Below are 15,528 nucleotides of genomic sequence, written 5' to 3'. Positions count from 1 at the left end.
TTATCTTGTTCTTTGTGATGTGTGCCAGTCTCTGTGGCATAAGATGGTGCCGCATTGTTGTTCTGATTTGCATCTCCCTTATGATTAGTGATGTGGAACATTTTTTCATGTGTCTTTTGGCCATTTGTATTTCTTCTTTGAGGAATTGTCTATTCATTTCTTCTTCCCATTTTTTGATGGGGCTAGATATTTTTTTTTTTCTTGTTAAGTTCAGTTAGTACCTTGTATATCTCATATATCAGCCCCTCATCTGATATTGTATGAGTAGTTTCTCCCATTCTGTGGTGGCCTTTGTATCCTACTCACTATTTCCTTTGAGGTGCAGAAACTTCTCAGTTTAATATAGTCCGATCTGTTTATCTCTTTCCACTTGTTGGGACAGTGCTGTTTCCTCCTTAAAGATGCCTCTGGTCTGGGGCTGGAGAGATAGCATGGAGATAGGCCATTTGCTTTGCATGCAGAAGGACGGTGATTCGAATCTCAGGATCCCATATGGTCCCCCGAGCCTGCCAGTAGTGATTTCTGAGCATAGGACCAGGAGTAACCCCTGAGCGCTGCTGGGAGTGACCCAGGAAACCCCCCCCCCCCGAAAAAAAAAAGATGCCTCTGGTCTCAATGTCATGTAGTGTTTTTACCTAAGTGTTCTATATACCTTATGGTTTCGGGCCCAATATCAAGGTCTTTAATCCATTTGGATTTGACATTTGTGCCATGGTTTTAGATGGAGGTCCAAGTTCACATTTTTGCATATGGCTGACCAGTTGTCCCAGCAACACTGTTGAAGAGGCTTTTCTTGCTCCATTTTGCATTTTTTGCCCCTTTATCAAATATTGATTGATTGTCTGGGGAACATGGGTTTCTTAAGGAGAGAATTGTTCTCTAGCAACATCACAATGGGGAAGAGAAATAAAAGCTGGTTATCATTTTTTGCTTGTTTGTTTTTTAGCTACACCCAGCTGTGTTTAGGGCTTGCTACAGTCTCTGTGCTTAGGAATCACTCCTGGCACTGCTAAGAGGTTGGGGAACCATGTGGTGTCAAGGATCAAACCAGGGTCTGCCACATGCTAAGCAAGTACCTTATCTCCTCTGTACTATCTTTCCCACCACTACATTTTTTAAATTAGCTTGTTGACTATACCCCCAGAACTGTATACAATCCAGAATCCATTTCTCTAAAGGTTGAAATTCAGCTGATTTGATAGAATAAACTATTATAACTATCTATTGATGCAATTTTGAAAATTGATTTAAAATAAGCCAAGTCATTTGCTTTGTGACTTGGCTTTTCCCACTCTATGCTTAATAGAAAAGTACCCTTTAAAATATGTAGGGGGCTGGAGAGAATACAGTGGGAAGGGCACTTGTCTTGCATGTGGCCAACCTTGGTTTAATCCCCAGTACCCCATATGGTTCCCTAAACACTGCTAGGAGTAATACCTGAGCACCACCAGGTCTAGCCCAAAACACCAAACAAAGAAATTTTTTTAATAATAAACATTTTAGTAAGAGCTTTTTGAGATATAATTCACATTTCATAAAACTGAAAATTCTTTTGGTTGGTGGGGGGTCTTGGGGTCCACACCAAGAGATGCTCAGGACTTACACCTGACTTGTACTGTGCGGACCATATAAGGTGCCAGGGATGAAACTGGTCAGCCACAAATGTAAAGCAGCTGCTGTGCAGGGCAAGCAACTTCACCTTATCCAGTGGTCTCAAACTCGAGGCCCGCAAACGGCCCTCCGTACAACGTTTTGCGGCCCTGCCCTAGAGGAATCTTTTTTTGTTTTGTTTTGTTTTGTTTTAGTTGTTTGGGTCATACCCCCCAATGCTCAAGGCTTACTATTGACTTTGCACTCAAAGATCACCCCAACTTTGCCTCCTGCGGCCCCCAGGTAAATTGAGTTTGAGACCCCTGCGCCAGCTCCAATCTTAAACTTTTTGAAATGGATCATTCAAGGGGTTTTGGTGTGTTCATGGAGATCTACTACCAATAACACTTTTTGCAGATCGTCATCACTCCCAAAAATATCTGGGGTTAGATAGTCTTTATATGCATGAGGTCCTGCATTTCTCCCTACATGGTCTCCCAAATGACTCCAGAATAGTCCTGAGCTTTCTGAGGAACACTGGGTGAAAGGATACACATAATCCCTACCTCACCCCACTCTAGTTTTGGGTAAGAATGAAAAGACATACCTCACATGCATATACACACAAACACTCACCCCACCCTCCTGCCCTCAGTCATTCCTCATTCCCCTGTTTTCCAGCATACAATATTCCACAAAATACTTCCTTCTATTGCTCCAAATATACCTATTTTGGACATCTACTATAAGTATAATCACAACCACGTGGTCAATGTAACTCCTTTAGCTTGGCAATACACATTAAAAATTTATCCATGTTTTAGCATGGTTCAATTTCCTTCTACGGCATGAAAATGTTGCATTATAAATATAATAAATAAATAAATAAATAACTGAATTTTCTTTTTTCATCTCTTTGCTATAAATCATTTAATTTTATGTATTTTTATGATTTATATTTTGCTTTCATGAATAATGAGGCTATAAACCTTGATTATAACCTCAACTCTACTGGGTAGATACATAGTGGTGAAAATAATTTCACTATAATTTTAGCTTTAGGTCCTATGGCCACACCAAGTGCTGCTCAGGATTACTCATAGTGCATTAAACTTTAAACTACACACAGTGCAAGGGCTTTATCACATGCAAGGCAAGAGCCTTATCCCATGTACTATCTCTCTGATCCAGAAAAACACAATCTTGAAGACATCTCTATCGTGAAATGGCTTTCTTCATTCCCGTTAGTTAGCAAGAAGCTCTGGTTCTGATGTACATTTTCCCCCTAATACTACTAGCTTTGCACTTCAAAGAGTATGCAGTGCATTCTATCCTTGAGTTATCATTCCAGCTCCAACAAAAAAAAAAAAAAAGAAAAAGATTCCTAATAAATGTATGTGTACAAAAGATTCCTAATAAATGTATGTGTACAAGTAGGAGTAGTGCTAAGAAAGCAAAATAATACACTGTAATAAGGCAAGAAAAGATTTAAGAAAATAATCCAGAGGCAGTGCAGAGTATAGGACTTAAAGAACTTGCCATGCTTGTAGCTGTGACCCTGCTTCATATTCTTATTCTTCTATTAGAAGAAATGATTTTGCTTCAGAAACCCATTAGATCTGAAGTCACAACCCGAAGCCTACATTAGCTGACACTTAATATAAAAGTAAGATGAGGTGATTCCCCACAGGCCCCAGGAGAAAGCCAGACTATAAACAAAATAATTACTTACGTAGGGTCAAAGAGAGAATCACTAATAATGGCATTTAAAAACCTTGCTGGAGCCAGATAATATAGCACCTGCCTTGTGTACAGCTGACCCAGGTTCAATCCCTGACACTACATATGGTCTCACACACAATGCAATTGGTGATCCCTGAACACAGTCAAAAATAAATTTTGAACACAGCCAGGTGTGTACCCGAAGCAATAACTGTAATGACAAAATCCTTGTTTCATCTTAACCTGAATTTAGAATCTGAGTGAACTTAATTGGTTAGTTGAAAATAAAAGGCAAAAAATTTAAATGGTTAACAGGATCTTACTTTTTACACCAGATTAAAAAGCTACGACCAGACTGTCTTAGAATATGCTGTGTAATAAGGAAAAGTGCTATGAACTTTGATCCTCCTCTCTCTCTCCTTCCCTCCCTGTCTCTCTCCCCAGCCCTCCCTCCCTCCAAACCCCCCCCCTTTTTTTTTTGAGCCACACCCAGCAATGCTCAGGGATTTCTCCAGGTTCTGCACTCAATAATCACCCATGGTGGTGTTCAGGAGAACTAATGGGGATTGAACCCAAGACGGACACTTGCAAGCAAGTGCCTATTCACTCTGTACTAACTCTCCAGCTCTTAGTCCTCTTTTTAAACCTTGAATTTTTAATTCTGTGTTATGTTTTAATGACTTAAGTACAGATAAAAGCATTTCCCTCTAAATGAAAATGAATCAATATATGTAAGTAGAGGACACCAACTATAAAAGGATCTTTAAACAGTTATAAAGTACATCACAAAGTTGGGTCAGAGTGATAATACAGCAGGTAGAGCATTTATCTTGCATGTAGCCAATCCAAATTCAATCCTCAGCATCCCAAATAGTTCCCAAGCCTGTCAGGAGTGATTCCTGACAGCAGAGTCAGGAGTAATGCTCAGAGTGTGTGGCCCAAACTTGGAAACAAAAGAATCAAAGAGTATGTTTTTATGCCAACCCATCCTTAGCTTTAATATAGTAAAGATCCCAATAACTCCAAAGATCAAAACTGTCAGAAGGAAAAATCAGATGTTATATCAAATCTCGGCTGACAATCATATCTAACCTTTTTGAGCCTGAGTGCCCAAACTGCCGCACAATGCCCAGTTCGGCCCTGTTGCCAGGTGAGCTGCAAAGCAGATACTGGCACACTCGCCTCTAGCCACGCTGCATATCTTAATTGCAGACCCATTCCCGAGCGCCAGCTGCAAGGCCTTCGCATGCCACTGCTGCCATAGGTTCGCCATTGAGGATCTATAAGTCATAATACTAAAACCTCTGCACATCAAAATTTCACCACCAGGGCCGGGAAGGTGGCGCTAGAGGTAAGGTGTGTCTGCCTTGCAAGAGTTATCGTAGGACGGACCGTGGTTTGATCCCCCGGCGTCCCATATGTCCTCCCCCACCCCCCCACCCCACCCCACCCCCCCACCCCCGCAAGCCAGGGGCGGTTTCTGAGCGCTTAGCCAGGAGTAACCCCTGAGCGTCACACGGGTGTGCCAAAAAAAAAAAACCAAAAAAAAAATTTTTTTTTCACCACCATAGGTAAGAGCAAAATAATCTAAGACATACTAATTCATTTTGTGGTTTTGGGGTCACATGAGGCTGTGCTCAGGGCTCTGCACACAGTAGGTAAAGATCACTACTGGTAGGGCTCAGAGAGCCACATGGAGAATCACACACTGATCAGCTAGAGGCAAGGCAAGAGCCTTACCTGCTTGCTATCTCGCTGGCACCATTCTTATGATTTTTTTTAATTCATTCTCTTTCATTTTGGGAAAATATATATGTATTATATAAATGTTTGTGAAATAAAAGGGCAAAGAATATTCAAAGGCAAGCCCTAAATTTGAGGAAACACCTTCAATATTATCTTACAGGCAGCAGAGACAAGCACACAAACTATAGCAGTTAAGTTGTTGGCTTTTTCTATTCAATATAAATCAAATACTGAAGAAACCTTTTTTCTTTATATTTTAATTACATACATGCTAATTTTATAAAGGGAATAATTCTTAGATCTCAAGAGATTCTTGTTGCAAAAAATTTTCTTGGGGCTGGAATAATAGTAATACAGTGAGTATGGTAAATGGCCAGGTGCAATCTCTAGCACCTTAAATTGTCCCCCAACCACTGGCAGGAGTGATTTGAGCACAGAGTCAGGGGTAAGCCATGAGCACAAGGGGGTATGATCCCCCCAAGACATAAAACATTTGGGTTTTGTTTTATTTTTTTGTTTGTTGCTTGTTTTTCATAGTTGCTGGTTTTGATATTTTGTTTGTTCTTTTTTTTTATTGTTGTTGCTTTGTTGTTGATTTCTATTTTGTTTTGCTACCTTTTTCAACAGACTCCTCCCAGTCTTTAGTTTTGTTTTTGTTTTTGTTTTTCCTTTTTACCTCCAACAGAACCACATAACTTGAATCATCTTATTCAGCCTCATAAATTGAAGGGGAAAAATGGATGGTACCAGGACCAGACAGTTGTATGAACATTTAGTGGAAATAAAAAAATGATCACACTTGAACACCAAACCAAGAGTCAAAAACAGAATCGATACCCAATCTACAACAAGCTGTACAAATGGGGACCGGTTACACTAGCATTCTGGGGGGTAAAGGAAGAGATAGGGGATGCATGCCAGAAACAGGGGTGGAGGAAAGACAACACTGGAAAAATGGATGGTACCAGGACCAGACAGTTGTATGAACATTTAGTGGAAATAAAAAAATGATCACACTTGAACACCAAACCAAGAGTCAAAAACAGAATCGATACCCAATCTACAACAAGCTGTACAAATGGGGACTGGTTACACTAGCATTCTGGGGGGTAAAGGAAGAGATAGGGGATGCATGCCAGAAACAGGGGTGGAGGAAAGACAACACTGGTGGTGGGAATGTCCCTCATTCATTGTCACTAAGTACCTTAAATATTACTTTGAAAGATTTGTAATTCACTTTGGCCACAATAAAAATTAAAAAAAGAAAGAAAAGATTATGACTTCCTTTACAAAATTTGTAAATGCCTTTAATTAATTTAAAAGATAACTAAGAAAATGTGCTCAAACATTTCTGTAAAATCAATGCTATAGATCATTTACATATTTCTAGCTTGTATAACTGGTGAAATTTTTAGACCCAATTTCTTTTAATTTTATACCTTGAAGCTAATTTGACCCATGAAAGAACAAATTGTTTTAGTTCAATAAGCTCATGAACAGGCATTTAGTAGTAATCTTGCCCTAAGAGGCTAAACAGAAGAATATCTCATGAGTAAAAGAGATTTGCCGTGTTTTTTTAACTTGTTGCTGTTTTTGCATTCTCTAAATTTCCTAAGCATATGGTAAGTATATCTTGAATAAGGGTTTAGAGTAAACACCTGAATATTCAGACAATATTTTCTTTACACTATTGAAAGACAAATTATAATTGGCACATTTTCTTTTAATCCCATACAAAACAACATGTAGGCTTCTAGTTTGATTTTTCTCAAATCGATTATTCCAAACTTTCTATTATTTCTATTATTCCCATAAGACTTTCAGTTTAGGAACGGAGTGATAGCACAGTGGTAGGGCGCTTGCCTTGCACATGGCTAGTCCAGGACGGATGTGGATTCAATCCCTGGCATCCCATATGGTCCCCCAAGATAGGAGTGATTTCTAAGCACAAAGTCAGGAGTAACCCAAGTGCCGCAGGGTGTGGCCCCCAAAAAACAAACAAAATAGACTTTCAGTTTACAGAACACTCCCAAACTTATTGGTTGATAACAGCAACAACAAAAATCCCAATTTTAAAATCAGTCCCAGAACATTGGAGGAAGGGGGTAGGGTAATGACTTATCTATTCTAGGACTTAATAAAAATCCAAAGTATATTACTTAATAGAAATCTGAGAAATACTATATAGTGTTTTTCCAGATCATGGCCCCCTCAACCTGTTTCCTTCCTGTGTTCCATGCTACCAGCATAACAGCCTTCTCCTCCAATCCTCCCTCATTTACTTGTTTTTACCTGTGGGCCCCTGACCTCTTAGGAGCCAAGAAGAGGGCCAGTTACGAAACCATGTACCAGATAACAACAAAAAAGTACATGGGAAAGAATTTTATCTCAGCATCAAATTTATAACCTATTATTAGAGAAAGGTCTCTTACATTCATAGGCTATACCAATCCTTCCATTATGTTCAGACAATTATAGGTGACAAAAATGAGTATTAAAATTTAATTATTTTAGATTGTTTTAGGAGGGCTGGTTTCAATGTGTTGATAAAAATTCTAATTCAAATGCAATGACATAGTACCAATGGGAAGGCATTAAATATGTGAAAGCTCAGAAAGTGTCTGAGGGCAAGTCAGAGCATTAAACCTGAAAGAAGAAGAGATAGTACAAGAGGTAAAGCATTTGTCTTGCAAATGGCTAAGCAAGGTGAGATAGCTGGCAATACCAAGAGTAGTGGCTCCTGAGCTTAAATGAATGTGACTCAATGTCCCCCACAACAAACTAAAATCCCACTGAATTCAAGCTTTTTGTTTTAGAGGTCACTCTTCTTCATAAGCAGTCCACAAGAGTAATATCTAAATATGCATGCAGATGATCAAAGTTAAGAGAATGTGAAAAGAATTACCGGTAATGCTAGTTTCTCTTTGTTGACTTAAATGAACCTTTGCAGATAACTCCTTGATACCTGTGAGATAGTGATTCTAAAAAATTAAGAGCTCATGGTAATTAGATATTTTGACAGATTTCTCTACTTTTTTTCTTTTAAGGATCACACTTTGGTGCTGCAGCTAAAACCCACTGCCAAACCAAGTCAACGTTCCTGTTTTCCAGAAATTGTAAAAGTGTAAAATGTTTTATACTTAAATCTATGTCTTCCTGGACAACTGACATTATGCAACGTATATTATGTAATACTATTCCATATTCTAAACAGCCTTGTCTATTAATACAGCTATTCCAACTATATGTATCTTTTATAGAAATTATCTTTAAAAGTGATTCTTAGTATGTCTGATAAAGGGTCCTGTCATATTTAAAGTTATAGTGATAAATAAAATCTAATACATCTTTTACTTTCAATTTCCTTCAACTTTTCTTTTCTGCCCTCTCGCTTAAATAAGCATTTTCAAAAACTATGTTTTCTCTTTTATAATAACTTAGCATTTTATAAAAATCTTTGTTACCCTAGCGCTTATTTTGTTTTTATTCAACCAATCTACCTTCAAATAAGACACTTTGAAGACTTTCTAAATTCATTTTTTTTTTTTTTTTTTGGTTTTTGGGCCACACCTGGCGTTGCTCAGGGGTTACTCCTGGCTGTCTGCTCAGAAATAGCTCCTGGCAGGCACGGGGACCATATGGGACACCGGGATTCGAACCAACCAACCTTAGGTCCTGGATCGGCTGCTTGCAAGGCAGACACCACTGTGCTATCTCTCCCAGCCCTCTAAATTCATTTTCAACTGCCCTTTCTATCCTGAACTAAGGTCTTTTTTTTTTTTTTTTTTTTTTGGTTTTTGGGCCACACCCAGCGGTGCTCAGGGGTTACTTCTGGCTGTCTGCTCAGAAATAGCTCCTGGCAGGCACGGGGGACCATATGGGACACTGGGATTCGAACCAACCACCTTTGGTCCTGAATCGGCTGCTTGCAAGGCAAACGTCGCTGTGCTATCTCTCTGGGCCCTGAACTCAGGTCTTAACCTCTTTTATATGTGAGACAAAAACACAATCTACTACTCATTTCATTTTACAGTCTTTTAGAGCAATTAAAAAGGTGAAAAATATCATTACTTTGGTTTACTTCATCTATTTTTGTAGGTTTCAATTCATTTTTCTAAGTGAAAAACTCCTTTAAACTGTTCATGTAGAGTAAATCTGCTGGCCTTAAGTTTTCTTGGCTTTTGTTTATCTATTGTCTTTTTGGGTTTTATTTTATTTTGAGGGTACTGCTGGCAGGCTCAAAGGGAGCATGGGGTGTTGGGGATCAAATCCGGTTGCCCGCATGCAAGCCAAGCACCATGCCTGTTGTTCTATTTTTCTGATTTGATATTTTGTCATTTTAAAAATTTCTTATGCAATGTTGTCGATTATTATCCCGCTTGCATGGTTTCTTAGCTATAATGCTTATGTTTTCTGTTATAATGTTTCTTTTCTTGGCTTTCCTTCATGATTTTCCTTTTGTCCTTTGTTTCTATTAATTTGAATATATCTAGGAGTACTGTGCATACCTTGGCGGGAAACTTCAGGGGCAACAGGCACTTGTGCTCTAAGCTTTTTGAATCTATAGTGATGTGATATGCAACATTAATTCTGAAACATTCTCTATTTTCTCAAATACTTTTTAAGTATTCCTTTTGTTCTTGTTCTTCACAGTGGTCCTCAAACTATGGCCTGCAGGCCACATATTGTATCTGTATCTGTTTTGTTTCTTCATTGCAAAATAAGATATATGCAGTGTGCATAAGAATTCGTTCATAAGTTTTGTTTTCACTATAGTCAGACCCTCCAATGGTCTGAGGGACAGTGAACTGGCCCCCTGTTTAAAGTTTGAGGACCCCTGTATCTAGGATATGCATTAAAGTACCTAATATTCCTAAATTTTTGGATGTTCTAAAAACTCAATTTTTGTGATTTTTTTTTATTTGATGAGTAGCCAACATCTCTAAGTTCATTGATTCTTTCCTTAGCAATGTCAAATCTAATAGTGCTAAAAGGTATTCTGAAACTATTAACTGTATAATGAAATTTCCAGAATTTTCTTCTAAATCTTAATTCTTCTTAGGTGAAATTATATATTTTACCATACACATAAAATACCATTCTACCTGCTTCTATTTTTTTTGTTTGTTTGTTTTTGTTTTTCGGTCGCACCTGGCAGCGCTCAGGGGCCACTCCTGGCTCTATGCTCAGAAATCACCCCGGCAGGCTTGGCAGGCTTGGCGAACCACCGTCCTTTTGCATGCACGGCAAAAGCCTTACCGCTGTGCTATCTCTCCGGCCCCTGCTTCTATTTTCTTTTAACATTATACTTCTTTAAAACTTCCTACCAAATAACAGTATCTATGGTTATTTACATATAGCTTTTTCATTTTTCTTCCTCTTGAAAATGTATCCTGTGTAATTTTTCGTTGAATACTGGAAAAGTAGTGTTTAGGAATAGCCTCGGTGTACTATTAGAAGCTTCAAATACCTGCAGAATGGCTCATGCTTAAGGTAGGAATGGTTGAATCAAGCAAGATCTGATTCTTTGGGCTGTGCGTCTGGAAACACTCTTGTTCCTGTCTTAGTTGTATTCTGCAGTTACTAGCAATGCAAGAGTTGGTGGCAGTGGGTTGGGGAATATGATTTGTTGCTCTCAGTAAGGTTACATCTTAGGTTTATATAATTTCTCTCTAAGAAGAGTGACCTTGGTTCCCCTGATTACATTTTGGGGGCTCAATACCCCTCCCTCAAGAGAAGATTCTGTCCCCCTTCTCTACCCTACCCTCATTTGGATCAAGTTTTATCTCCAAGGAAGATCTAAAGCTTCTTTTTACTCCTGAGGCAGAAGTTAGAAGATATCATTCATGAATTACCGGAATTACAGGGTATTTGGAATCAAATGGGTGTCCTTGACTTGACCAAGCTAAGAAACTTCCTTTTGGGCCAGAGAAGATTCCAGTGGTTAAGGTACTTTTCAAATATCCTGCACACCCAGTCCCAGCATAGCAAATGGTGCACCACCAGGAACGACCCTTAAGCAAAGAGGCAGGTATGGCGCATAAGCAAACAAAAAAGCAACTCCCTTTAAATCACTGCTAAGCGTAACAGTAACACTTAGGCCTAAAACTATTAGCAGCAACCAAACCTTTGCTACTATTTATCTTTGTAGACTCGATTCTATTTTACTGATTTTAAATAACTCAAAGCAGTACAGGAAAGATACACAGGAAGAGGAACCTCAAAATCACCTGTGTAAACAAAATTGCTTGAAGAATGGTGTCAAATCATTGAAACAAATTCCTTTCCATTCAACAGTAATTCAGTACGTACTCAGTAACTGGCTCCTTTCATTTTTTAAACAAATTAAATAATAAAACCAGTACTGTTACAGGTTGCTTGGCAACCATCTCATTTGTGGGTAGTTAAATCCTTACAAAAACCTCAAAACTCCTGATTCCTCTCTGACAATGCATCTACAGTCACATTAGAAAGAGAATGTCCACAGCCTCTCATAGAGAAAAAAAATGGGGTGTTTTCCATTAACTAGTGCATTTTCCATTAACTGGACCAAGGTCTCAAGTTCTCTAGAGGCCTGCAAATCTTAGTAATCCTGACTCCACATTTCCTTCATCAATATGTTCTACTTCCTGTTTCCAAATCATATAATGAAATCTTTTCTAAAAAGATCGAGGAATAGTAAGCAAAAGTCAAGTCTGAAACATCATGACATAACCTCCCACCAAAAGTTTACATTATATTTCAATTATGAACAAGGTTTTGCTATAACTAAATTAAGTTAATATACATACACATAGTTATAATAAGATTATTTTCACAAAACTATCGCATTGTGAAATCAAGTCTTTTTTACGATACCAAATTTCTGGTAAGTTGTTTTCTAAATTTCCCCTTTTTTCCCCTCTAAGGTAACTGTGGTTTCAGATTCCCATAAACTCCAGAGTCCTCTGGTGATCTTAATACAAGCTAAGTGATTTCCTTAAGCTCTTCCAGACTCACATCCATTCGATGGAAGAATGAAAGAAGGACCAACGCCAGGGCTGGTTCTGATGAACTAATCAACTCCTCAAGTTTTATTCTTTTTTTGAAGATACCATGCCCCGGTCAGGCTCAAAAGATCCCCTGCAAAAAGACAAGAGGCCACCCCCACCTCCAACCGAGTTGGAAGGGATCCAGGATGGAGGCAAAGAGAAAAGCAGAAATTACACTTTAGGCAGACCCCCTTTGCCTTATTCTGAGATTTTTTTTTCTCTTTTCTTTTTTTCTCCTGGATATTTTGTTTTAAACTTTCCTCCAAGCTACCTGCCAGTGAACCAACAGTTTAAAGCCGAGAGGGGCAACTAAACACCCTAACCAGGATGAGATGCACGGAGAGGCAGGCGATCCACTTCCAGCCAAGCAAGTGAAGTGAAGCCAGCAGTTAAGTTCCTTTTGCGGGAGCTCCCTTCACCCCCATTGCATGCCCAACTCCAAAGCGAAATCACAGCGGCCGAGGGCCAGCTGGCCATAGCAGCGAGCAACCCCTTTTGCAAAAAAAAAAAAAAAAAAAAGGAAAAAGCAAAAGCAATCTTGGGGGTGGAGGGTAATGATGGAAGTTCAAGTGACTGGCTTTTGGAGAAGGTGAATGGGGCAGAAACGACATGGGGGGGATGGAGAGTACACTTTCCATTTCCCGACGAAACGAAACAAAGGTGAGCCCCCAAAAATAGGGGAAAAATAAGTGGGTGAGCCCCCCCAAAAAAATAAGGGGGAAAAGCAAAGTCACAGTCGAAGCAGGATGTGGAGGGGAGGGAGAGAGGGTCGCTGGCCTAAGGTAAAAAAGCAGAGAGCCGTGGGAGGCAGTGAGAGGTTGGTTGGCGCCCAGGGAATCCTCAGAGGCTGAGCCCTGTGGGGGTGCTGAGGGGAGGATTTGCAAAGAGATGGGGGGACAGAGGACAGACAAGAAGACAGTGAGGCGAAGGGGTGTTGAGGATAGCATTTGCAAAGAGATGGGGGGACAGGAGGACAGGGTGAGGCGAAGGGGTGATAAAAGAAGGATTTGCAAAGAGATGGGGGTACAGAAGGACAGACCAGTGACAGTGAAGTGAAGGGGTGCTGAGGAGAGGATTTCAAAGAGATGGGGACAGAAGGACAGACAAGAAGACAGTGAGGGGAAAGGGTGCAGCGGGCAATATTTGCAAAGAGATGGGGGGAGGCAGAAGGACAGACAAGATGGGAGAGGAGAAGGGGTGCTGAGGGGACGATTTGCAAAGACATGGTGGCAGGAGGACAGACCAGAAGAAGGTGAGGTGAAGGGGTGCTGAGGGAAGAATTTGCAAAGAAATGAGGGGAAAAGACAGGACTGTGAGGCGAAGGGGTGCTGACAGGAGGATCTGCAAAGAGATGGAGGGCCAGGAGGACAGGGTGAGGCGAAGGGGTAATGAGGGGAGGATTTGGAAAGAGATGGGGGGGACAGACAGGACTGTGAGGCGAATGGGGTACTGAGGGGAGGATTTGCAAAGAGATGGGGGGACAGAAGGACAGACAAGAAGGTGAGGTGAAGGGTTGCTGAGGGGAAGATTTGCAAAGAAATGGGGGGACAGGAGGACAGGGTAAGGCAAAGAGGTGCTGAGAGGAAGATTTGCAAAGAGATGGGGGAACAGAAAGACAGACAGGACTGTGAGGCGAAGGGGTGTTGAGGGGAGCATTTGCAAAGAGATGGGGGGACAGGAGGACAAGGTGAGGCAAAGGGGTGCTGAGGGAAGAATTTGCAAAGAAATGAGGGGAAAAGACAGACAGGACTGTGAGGTAAAGGGGTGCTGAGAGGAGGATTTGCAAAGAAATGGGGGGACAGGAGGACAGACCAGAAGACAGTGAGGCAAAGGGATCCTGAGGGAAGAATTTGCAAAGAGATGGGGGACAGAGGGACAGAGGCGAAGGGGTGCTGAGGGGAATAGCTGCAAAGAGATGGGGGTACAGAAGGACAGACAAGATGGTGAGGCGAAGGGTTGCTGAGGGGAGGATTTGCAAAAGAAATAGGGGTGGGGGACAGGAGGACAGACAACAAGAAGGGGTGCTGAGGGGAGGATTTACAAAGAGATGGGGGGACAAAAAGACAGAACTGTGAGGCGAAGGGGTGCTGAGGGGAGCACTTGCAAAAAGATGGGGGACAGAAAGACAAGGTGAGGCGAAGGGGTGCTGAAGGGAGGATTTGCAAAGAAATGGGGGAACAGGAGGACAGAGTGAGGCGAAAGGGTGCTGAGGTGAAGATTTGCGAAGAGAAAGACATGGGGGGGGGGCAGAAGGACAGGGTGAGGCGAAGGGGTGCTGAGGGAAGAACTTGCAGAGATGGGGGGACAGAAGGATAGACAAGAAGACCGAGGCGAAGGGGTGCTGAGGGGAAGACCTGCAAAGAGATGGGGGGCCAGGAGAACAAGGTGAGGCGACGGGGTGCTGAAAGGAGGGTTTGCAGAGATGGGGGGCAGAAGGCCAGAACAGAAGAGGGTGAGGCGAAGTGGGAGTGAAGACGAGCACCTAGAGGCCACTGCCACAGTGAGGGGTGAATGCCTGACAGCAAAAATCGACGCTGCAGCCCCCCATCTTCACCTTGCCTTTCCAAATTCTCCATTCTCAGCCCCCTCAGGGCCTCAGACGTGCAGAGGAGACGAGGCAGAGCTCCCTGAATCCAGGGGGTTCTGAGGTGATTTTCTTTGTTTTTTACCTTCACAGGAGGCCGGAAAGGCTCCAGCACGAGCTCCTCCCGCCGTCCAGAATGGTTGAAGCGCCCTCCAGCCTGCTCCTCCTCTTCTTTTTCCCCCCTCGCCACTTCCCCTTTTTCCTCCTCTCCCTCAGCCTCTCAGAGGCTCAAGCTTGGAGGCCGCCATCTTGGCTCCAGCTGCCAAGCCACCGCGCTCCAGCGCGCATGCGCATGCGCCGCTGCCGCTGCCGCTGCCGCCGCCGCCGCCGCCGCCGCCGCCCAGGCTGGTGGTCATGAGACCTCCCGTCAGCTGATCCCCGTGCTTCCGCCTTAGGCCCCGCTCCCTTAGCATTAGGCCCCGCCCCTCCCGGCCTCCCGCCTTCCTATTCGCTCGCTCCTTCTTCACACATGCGCAGAAGTAAGGCGTGAGCCTCCGAGACGCTTGCCTCACGCGGCCCAGCCGAGTGGACGCTGACCCTTCAGCGCGCGCATGCGTAGTAGAAGAGCGGGCCACACCTCCCCTCCAGCGTGTTCTCCCTCGGCCTCGCCCCCTCGGCCTCTTGTTTCTGAATCTTGCTTGCCTAGGGGTGATAGATTGTCAGTCAGCTGAGGGCTCTTTGTTTTAAAATGTTATTTTTGACTTTTAAATCTTTAACTTTGAGTGATAAGAATTAAACACGAGGCTGTGCAATGTTTCAGGTTATTACCTAAGGGTTTCAGTCTTCTGGAAGAGTTCAGAACAACTGATAAAAGGCTGTTCCCAGGTGCCTCTGCCTTTGAGGGCACTGCCTGGA

The 15,528-nt window shown here is 42.0% G+C and overlaps 1 protein-coding gene across 1 annotated transcript in view; it reads right to left on the bottom strand.

Annotated features, from left to right (window-relative positions):
* Nucleotides 1-14,962, bottom strand: part of DNAJC13 (DnaJ heat shock protein family (Hsp40) member C13) — a 121,012-nt gene extending 106,050 nt beyond the window's left edge. The window contains exon 1 of the mRNA XM_049766484.1: nt 14,759-14,962. The gene's annotated coding sequence lies outside the window, so the exon portion shown is untranslated. The remainder of the gene's footprint in view (nt 1-14,758) is intronic.
* Between the last annotated feature and the right edge of the window lie 566 nt (nt 14,963-15,528).

Source organism: Suncus etruscus, chromosome 20 (genome assembly GCF_024139225.1).
Source record: "Suncus etruscus isolate mSunEtr1 chromosome 20, mSunEtr1.pri.cur, whole genome shotgun sequence".
In the NCBI taxonomy this organism is placed as follows: Eukaryota; Metazoa; Chordata; class Mammalia; order Eulipotyphla; family Soricidae; genus Suncus; species Suncus etruscus.
This window is presented reverse-complemented; position numbering and strand designations above follow the sequence as displayed.